Source organism: Columba livia, chromosome W (genome assembly GCF_036013475.1).
Source record: "Columba livia isolate bColLiv1 breed racing homer chromosome W, bColLiv1.pat.W.v2, whole genome shotgun sequence".
NCBI classification, from domain to species: domain Eukaryota; kingdom Metazoa; phylum Chordata; class Aves; order Columbiformes; family Columbidae; genus Columba; species Columba livia.
Genome location: NC_088641.1, coordinates 10,263,679 through 10,271,825, shown reverse-complemented (window position 1 = coordinate 10,271,825; position 8,147 = coordinate 10,263,679). Strand labels below are relative to the sequence as shown.

The following is an 8,147-nucleotide window of genomic DNA, read 5'->3' as shown; positions in this document are numbered from 1 at the left end:
CAGGATCAGTGATGGGTTTTAAACTAGATCAGGTAAGTTCCACGTAGTTTTGTGAGATGCAGGGAAAGATTACTTAGTTCAAGTCCTCTGAAAATGAAATCTCAGCAAATGATGAAAATTTCTGTCTCTTGACAGAGTCCCCAGTTCACTCCCAGGATAAATGGGAGGAATTCCAGGCAAATCAGCTGGTAACACCTGTAATGAACCTTTGACAGTGTTACAAAATTTTTAGAGGTGAAGAATCTACTGTAATGAGAGCAATAAAAAAATGTTCCTAAAAACTTCTCATACCCACCAGGGTTTTTTCCTCTTGAAGGGGAGCCCAGTCCATTCCTCCTGCCTTCCCAATCACAGATTTGCACTGCCACGATTAGAGCCAGGACTCAGCTGTCACACCACCAGTGGCCAATTCTCTCCCCTCTGGCACGAAAAGATAAGATGTGTAGGACTGAAACCTGTGGGTAACAGAGAGGGGTGAAGGCCAGGCAGTCTCCAACCTGTTGCCTGCTCTAGGATGGACTAGAAGGGAAAGGTCAGCTCCATCAAAGTAGCCAGCAAGGAAGCCAGTTAATAGAAAACCTGTTTCTAATTGCTTGCTGTATTATAGCTACACCTTCAACCACCTGAGACCACCAGGAACTCATTCAAAGCCTTGCTTCCTAGCTTACACATAAGCCTTTCATGTTTTATTATAACCCTGCTGATTTTTGCTTTCATTTATGGGGAAGGAGGGGGGAGGGAATGGCTGCTTTGCTGGTTTCAACACACAATGAGACTTTTCTTTTAGTCTTATTTCCACATACATTGCTTCCGGAAACCCCCAGCAGAACCCCTTTGGATTCCTGCGGCGTGATGCTCCGGCTGTGAGGGGCACCCCAGCAACACCCTTGGGAGCAGGTTTTTCACCCTTTCTTGCTCTGTGTTCATGTGGGTGATGAAACTGTGGCAGTCCTCTTCACTTTTTTCATTGCGCTATTTTCAAGTGCATTCTATTAAAGTCCCCTACCTTCATGACTGCAGCAGCTACCAAGGCATGGAGGAGGTCCTCCAAGGAGCTCCACAAGAGCTCCCTGAGCTGGCAGCTCTTACAGTGGCTTCTCACTCATGCTCAAATCTACACAAACTTGTATGACAACCATGTGTGTGTTACTCCCATCTCATCCTCATCCAGGTCTCCCATGACATGAGTCAAGCACCCCAGCGTTCTTCTCCTGACTCAGCCCCAAGACGTTTCAGCTCTTGCCTGTCAGAGTACAATCTTGGGATTTTAAAGGCTGCAGGAAGGACTGCTCTGGTGAGACTCCCCTGCAGTGCTGCATCCAGCTCTGGGGTCCTCAGCACAGGACAGACATGGACCTGTTGGAGAGGGGCCAGAGGAGCCACAGAAATGATCCAAGGCTGGAACAGCTGTGCTGGGAGGACAGGCTGAGAGAGTTGGGGGTGTTCAACCTCGAGAAGAGAAGGCTCTGGGGAGACCTTATTGCAGCCTTTCCATACTTAAAAGGGGCCTGTAAGAAAGATGGGGACAGACTTTTGAGCAGGGCCTGTTGTGATAGGACAAGGGGTGATGGTTTTAAATTAAAGGAGGGGAGATTCAGGCTGGACATGAGAAAGAAATGTTTGACACTGAGGGTTGTGAGAGCCTGGCCCAGGTTGGCCAGAGAGGTGGTGGATGCCCCAACCCTGGAGACATCCCAGGCCAGGCTGGATGGGGCTCTGAGCAACCTGAGCTGGGTGAAGATGTCATGCCATGAGCAGGGGGTTGGACTGGATAAGCTTTGAAGGTCCCTTCCAACCCAAACTATTCTGTGATTCTGTGGTTCTATGACCAGAAGCTGGCCATGCTTTCCCCCGCTCCTACAGGATCCCAACATCTGGGCTACCCAAAAGCCCCATATTTCTTTGGTGGGATGGCAGGTCCTGGCCAGGCATGAGAGGGAATTGCATCCCCTCCTTTAGCCTGGTCCCTGACACTAAGCACCTCTCCCCTGCCTGATTCGCCTTTCCATTGACAGCCTACACCTCTGACAGTTCATTCTTCATCACCAACTATTAATATTTCATAGCAGCAGCCAGCACACGGACACCACTGCGATAGCTGCTTCAGAATTGCAGGTCAACCATGCAGATAGCCTGATTGCTAAATGAGTTAGGGTTGCTCCGGCATCATAGGACATTTTTTCAGCTTGGCTTAAGGTTATGGCAAGGGGCACCCACCAACAGCAGCATCTTGCCCTGAGTTTTCAGGCAGATGTGGTGGGAACACACTGAATTACAGACAAACCCAGCCATGCTCAACAGTTAATCCTGGCTCAGCTGAGCCCCAGCCACCTTGTCTTTGCTATTTTTTTTTCTTTTTTTTTTTTTTTTTTCTTTTCCCTGTTATTTAAATGATTTTGAGCAAGAAAGTAGTCCATGAAAAAGGGGGTAGCATTGTTTTAATAATTAGCAATTATGATTGCTGCAATATTAATTGCATATTTCCATTGCAAACACCCCCCAGAGGGGAAAATGAGCGGTGGTTAGAGACCGCCGAAGCCTAAAACTGGAATTCCTGGGAACAGGGAGGGGGAAAAAAAGGGAGAGAGAGAATGAACTTCTTACATTCAAGTAAATTACTACAGGGATTCCTTAGAAACCTTTAATTAGCTCTGCTCTGCTGTTGCATTGATTGATGTGAAACTCATCAATTATTCAATGGCAGCGGCTCTTTCTCTCTCTCTCTCTTTTTTTTTTTCCTTTCTTTTCATCCTTTAGGTGGAAGAGCCTGTTCTAACCTGTTGGGGCATTTCTGTTTCCATGCCATCATGCCACAGGCCAGAAAACGCAGCTCAATTTCTACCCTCCAGCCCAAACCCTGCAGGGACCTGGTCTGATATTTATGCTGGAGGATAGAGACCACATGCCCTTGCTTTTCCGGGGTTGTCTATCCCCAGTGGGACCAGTATGATTAAGACGTGACCCATGATGCTTTTTAGGGATCCCTCACCAGCCCTGGCTGCTTTCTAGTTTGGGTAATTTCACACTAGCCTCCAAAAGTTGGGTTTTCCAGGGGACAATGTGCTCCTCACACCCAGAATCCCTGCAAGTTAGCTGTCACCAGCGGGAAAGAAGGTGTCACGGCTCCTCCCGAGTGAGGGCTGCATTTCCATGCCAGAAAAACCATTTTGGGGAAAATAAGAAAAGGAGATCCAGCAGACAGCCCTCATCAGCTCTGGCAAGGAGATGGGGCTGACCTGGATTGTAGTTAATTGCTCCCCAGTGAAATTTGGCCCGGGAAGTTTTGAGTCCTGCATGCAAGGCGCTACATACAAGTTATTTCCACAGCTGGTTTGTGGCTGGGAATCACTGATAACCATCCCAAATTGGCTGCTTTCTCCAAAAAGCCACAGTTTCCACATGTTCATTTTCCAAATGAGGCACAGCCCTCATTAGCTGTCCCCTCTCACACCAGCACTGCCCCAGCACCACCTTCCTAGGCTGATTTACCCCACCAACCCAGTAGCAAACCCCTCCTTGGTACCTGTTTTTTGGCTACCAAAAGCACCCTGAACCTGGTCCTCCCACCAGCAGCAAGCCATGGCAGTGGCTCAGCTGTGGCACCAGAGCATCACAGATGAAGATGAACCGCAATGATCAAAATTCATCCCCGGCTGCCTCGTGCTAGTTAAACTGTTAAGAGAACAGCTTTGCTCCCCATGCGTGTACACGTATTAGGCTGTGTATTTTTTAATTCCACTTATCCTCAGGAATTTACTCTAAAAGCTGGTTTTTGGAGACCCCTTCGTATGATGCGGCTTCACAGCCTGCATGGCCACGCATTGCGATGCAACTGCGCCGGCTCCTATGCTGTGCAAAGGAGCAGCTGAGCTCTGTTCACATTAGTGCTTAGGAAAGAGATTAACTTGACGGGAATACAGGGCACAGACCTAGGCAGGCTTATGTTTATCAGGTTTTGGTCTAAATCACAAGCTTTTCCTTGAATTTGTAACTCTGAAAAATTTTGGTTAGATATGCAAAGTTCGGTTGATTCCAAAATACTTTTTTTTTCCTGTAGGAGACAATATTTTATTTTTTTAAGTTTAACCCACACGTACCTTTTAATGGATGAAATAGAGCTGTGTTTGTTGTTTGGGGTTTTTTTGTTGTTTTTGTTTTTCCAGGCTAAATGTAATTTTTCTGTCCCCTCTTCTCCCCACACAAACATCTTTACTCTCTCTGGAAGACAAAATGTGAGATCAAGGACTTCAGGGGAATGAAAATCAATGGAATTCAAAACAAAATTCAAAGCCCTGACTCTGCAGACAGCTCCAAAAAGTGCTGGGGGTGAAGAAGGTGGGCAGATCTCTTGGGCCAAACAGAGCCTGGTCCCTGTATTTGCAACAGCAGTGGAAAAAAATGAAATAATTTTCATGACATAGTGCCCAGAATTAAATTTTCCAATGGTTACTCACCTAATTGAATACAAACCATTATCACAAATGGCAATGACCGGCTTTTCAGAGCGATGAACATGTCTGCAAATGGGGTTTGTATTTTCCCCTGCCTGAAACGAAACTCTGAAGAGACCTAAATAATATTGAAAAGAGGTAAAAAATTGACAATTAGCTTTTCCACACTCAAAAAAAAAAGACAGTTTTCAGTGAAAATCTCTTTGTTTCAGGGAATCCCAGCCACCTCTTTTGCTTTTTTGTAAAGCTAGCGTCCCATTCACCTCACTTTCATGATGAAAACCTGGAAGAACTGCAAAAATTGCCCTGGAAAACGGTTTGTGCAGACAAAGCCTCTCAACTTCTGGTGGAAACAGGCTTGGAAGACTGAGTATGACCTGAGGATAATTTACCAAGAATTAAGATAAAAGTGGATGCACTCAATATAAAAGAAAAAATTTAAATGCCAAACTTGGATGATGAACCTTCCAAGCACAATGCATCTGTGCTCGTACCCCAGAAAAAGCCATTTTTAAACCAATGGCATGAGAAAATCGAGGCAGCAAAACCCCTTTTCCACAGCTGGTGGGGCAGAGCTGAGCCACCCCCATGCCCAGGGCACCCCGCAAACTCCCCACCTACCATCCACCGTCCCATGGATCAAGTTGATCCATTCTCCCTTATTTCCTTGCAAAATTTTGGAAAAAAACAGCTTGTCTAACCCTGTCAAGGTTTAAGGCAAGGCGGCAAAAAACCGTGGCAGACGCTCCCTGTTATCCCCTCACTTCCTGCCACCCCTTTCCTTTAGATCGAAAAGATGATAAGAAAGATAAGGGGAAAGGAAGAGAGACTTCAAGTTGGAGAGTTTAAAAGGGGTTTTACTAATGCTACTAATAAATAGAGAATATATACAAAATATACAAAACCACTCTTGAATGCTCGGTGTGGAGTTGGCGTCACTCCAGCAGCAGGAGCTGGGTGTGCAGAGCTGGCGTGGCTCCAGCAGGTGCAGCTCAGGCCCCTGGAAGTCATGGGCGGGACTTCACAGCAAACCAGAACCTGGTTGCAGGGATGCAGGGCCTGAGGCCTGTAGATCACAAGCAGACAGACAGGGTACTCTCTAGATGCCGGCCATGGTCGAAGAGAGCGTGACCCTTGTGATCACCCTCTTATATAGAGGGTATGACGATTATGGGACGGAATACTTCCGTTGGTCAGTTCTAGTCACCTGTTCCATCCACCCCTCCTCAAACACGGAAGGTGGGAAAACTTATCAGTCTTTCTTAGCTACCGTAGTAATAAATCTAAACACAAGCTTCTTCAGCATTCCGTTGGTCTCTTATCAGCACTGAGTACAGCATCCTAGGAAAAATATGCAGGCTAAAACTCAGAAAAGTACAGCCACCTGGAAGAACGTAGTTGAAAGAAAAATCACTAAAAGAAAACTGGTCTTGTTTTTAACAAAACCAGGACAAACCCATAAATATTTTTTTTTAATTTTTCTCTTGAATTTGAGAATATGCATTTTAAAGGAATGCTTAATTTGACCCTAATTGTTTTACACAAATCCATTTTTTTTCCAAGACAGAAGCGGGGGCAAAGGCTTCACATTTTCAAATTATTTTTGGGTAGTTTCAAAATACTATTTTTAAAAAGTAATTATCCCTTTTAGACTAACTTATAATGATGACTTATCTCTAAATTTTTGGGGCACTTATTTTTTTTCCCCTCAGACAGAATGTGTTTAATTTGATGCCATTTTGTGAATGGCTTTTTTCACCCCCAAACCCCACCTTTTTACATGGGAATGACTTGTCTTCTCCTCCAGCTTTTATAGTTTCATTTCAGTTAAGCTTGTTTTAAAATTTGCTATTTAGAACAAAGAGAGGAATAAGTAATTCACTTTGGAAAAAAAAATTATATTTATGACATTATCCAAAAATAGGACTTTTGGTACCATCCTCAAGCAGTGTAGATGTACCTGGGAAGGTCAGGATGGTCCCACTGGGTATGTCAAGGTCCTCCTGTTCCTACTCTCACCTTCAGGGACAGCTGCAGAGAAGAAATGATCTATTGACTATGAATTTCATTTATCTTCACACCTTCCTTGGTTTGAGCAGTTGCAACAGCGTCACTTGCGATGCATGGACACATTAGCCTGTGTATTTCCCATCCTAATTATCCCTGGGAATTTATTCTAAAGTTCATTTTTGGAAACCTATAAGTAGGACATAATTTGGAGGATTTCATGTTCTGGTCAATGTTTTGTAAAGTAGTTATTCTATAAGGCCTGATATTGTGGAGAAAAATATCCTTAATTTTTTTTTCCTAGATATAAAATACATATATGTCATCATTTACTGCAGGGTGACAATAAACCATGGCAGATGCTCTCTGTTAACCCCCCACCCTCCCCACTAAGGAAAGATAATAGGAGAAAAAGAGAGAGAGACTTGCAAGTTGGAAAAGTTAAATGCTTTACTAATGCTACTAATAAATAGAGAAAATAATACAAAATATACAAAACCAATCTTGAATTTACCAGAGTAGCACAGCATTGCTGGCAGCAGGGCTGGTGTGCTCCAGCGGCTGCAGGGCAAGCACCTGGAAGTCCTGGGCTGGACTCCACAGTAAACCGGAACTGGATTCAGAGATGCAGTATCTGGAACCAGGCCTCAGATCACAGGCACGACAGGCAGGGTCCTCTTGAGATGCTGGCCATGGTCGCAGAGCACGAGACCCTTGTGATCTCCCGCTTTTATAAGGTGTATGACGTGTATGGGATGGAATATTCAGTTGGTCAATTTTAGTCACTTGTTCTGTCTGTCCCTCCTTGCAAATACACCCTCTCACTTACGGGACATGCAAAATTTATCAGTAACCTTGGCTGCCATAGCAATAAGTCTAAACCTGGGTTTCTTCTGCATACCACTCCTACCCTTATCAGCTCTGGAGCGCACTGTCTGAAAAACATGCAGCCAAATTCAGAAAAGTGCAGTTACTTAGAAGAACTTAGCTGAAAGGAAAATTCACTAAAAGAGAACTGGTCTTGTTTTTAACAAAACCAGGCCAATATATATAAACTTTTACTTACAGATATGTAAAATCAGAATTGTAAAAAACAAACATCCAGAAAGATATGGGATACTTGGTTTGCCTGTCTATGCCAGACAAGCACTTTGAGCCTATTTTACCCTAAAATATGCACAAACATGTTCCCTTGTTCAAGGCAGCCAGACACAACTGTGCCACCCAGAACTGGCAGAAATGCTGCTAATTAGAAACTTTTTTTATTATGGATAATAATTTCTATCCCTCTGTTGGAGAGCTGGAGCCCACACACTCATCCCATCACCTGCTGCGGCTGGTGGGACACAGGAATTCTTCTGTATTCTACAGTAAACCCCAATATATTACTATTAAAAGCCTTCAGAAACATTCTTATTACAAGCTTTTTGAAAACAACTGCATTATTTTCTCTGGTCTTGAGGGTAGGAGGAGGAAAAATGTGACAGTTCTTTCCTGGGTCTCCACATCTCACCACTTCCATCTGCCCTCTGAAGAGAAGGGGAAGAAACATTGCAAATAATACTTCTTCCTAGTTTTTAAATTTTTTACCCTTTTTAATTTCAAATACAAGTGGGAAGCATTGCTGTTATCTATGAAGAGGAGTGTGCTCAATTTCTACCAAAGTCATGGCACTAGTTGAGAACTGAC

At 44.2% G+C, this 8,147-nt stretch overlaps 1 long non-coding RNA gene across 1 annotated transcript; it reads right to left on the bottom strand.

The window, feature by feature from the left end:
- Window positions 1–266: 266 nt before the first annotated feature.
- Window positions 267–6,801, bottom strand: LOC135577002 (uncharacterized). The gene is made up of 3 exons (XR_010468610.1): window positions 4,455–6,801; window positions 4,098–4,218; window positions 267–455 (listed from the first exon to the last, which is right to left on the bottom strand). It is a non-coding gene; the product is annotated as an uncharacterized LOC135577002 (long non-coding RNA).
- Between the last annotated feature and the right edge of the window lie 1,346 nt (window positions 6,802–8,147).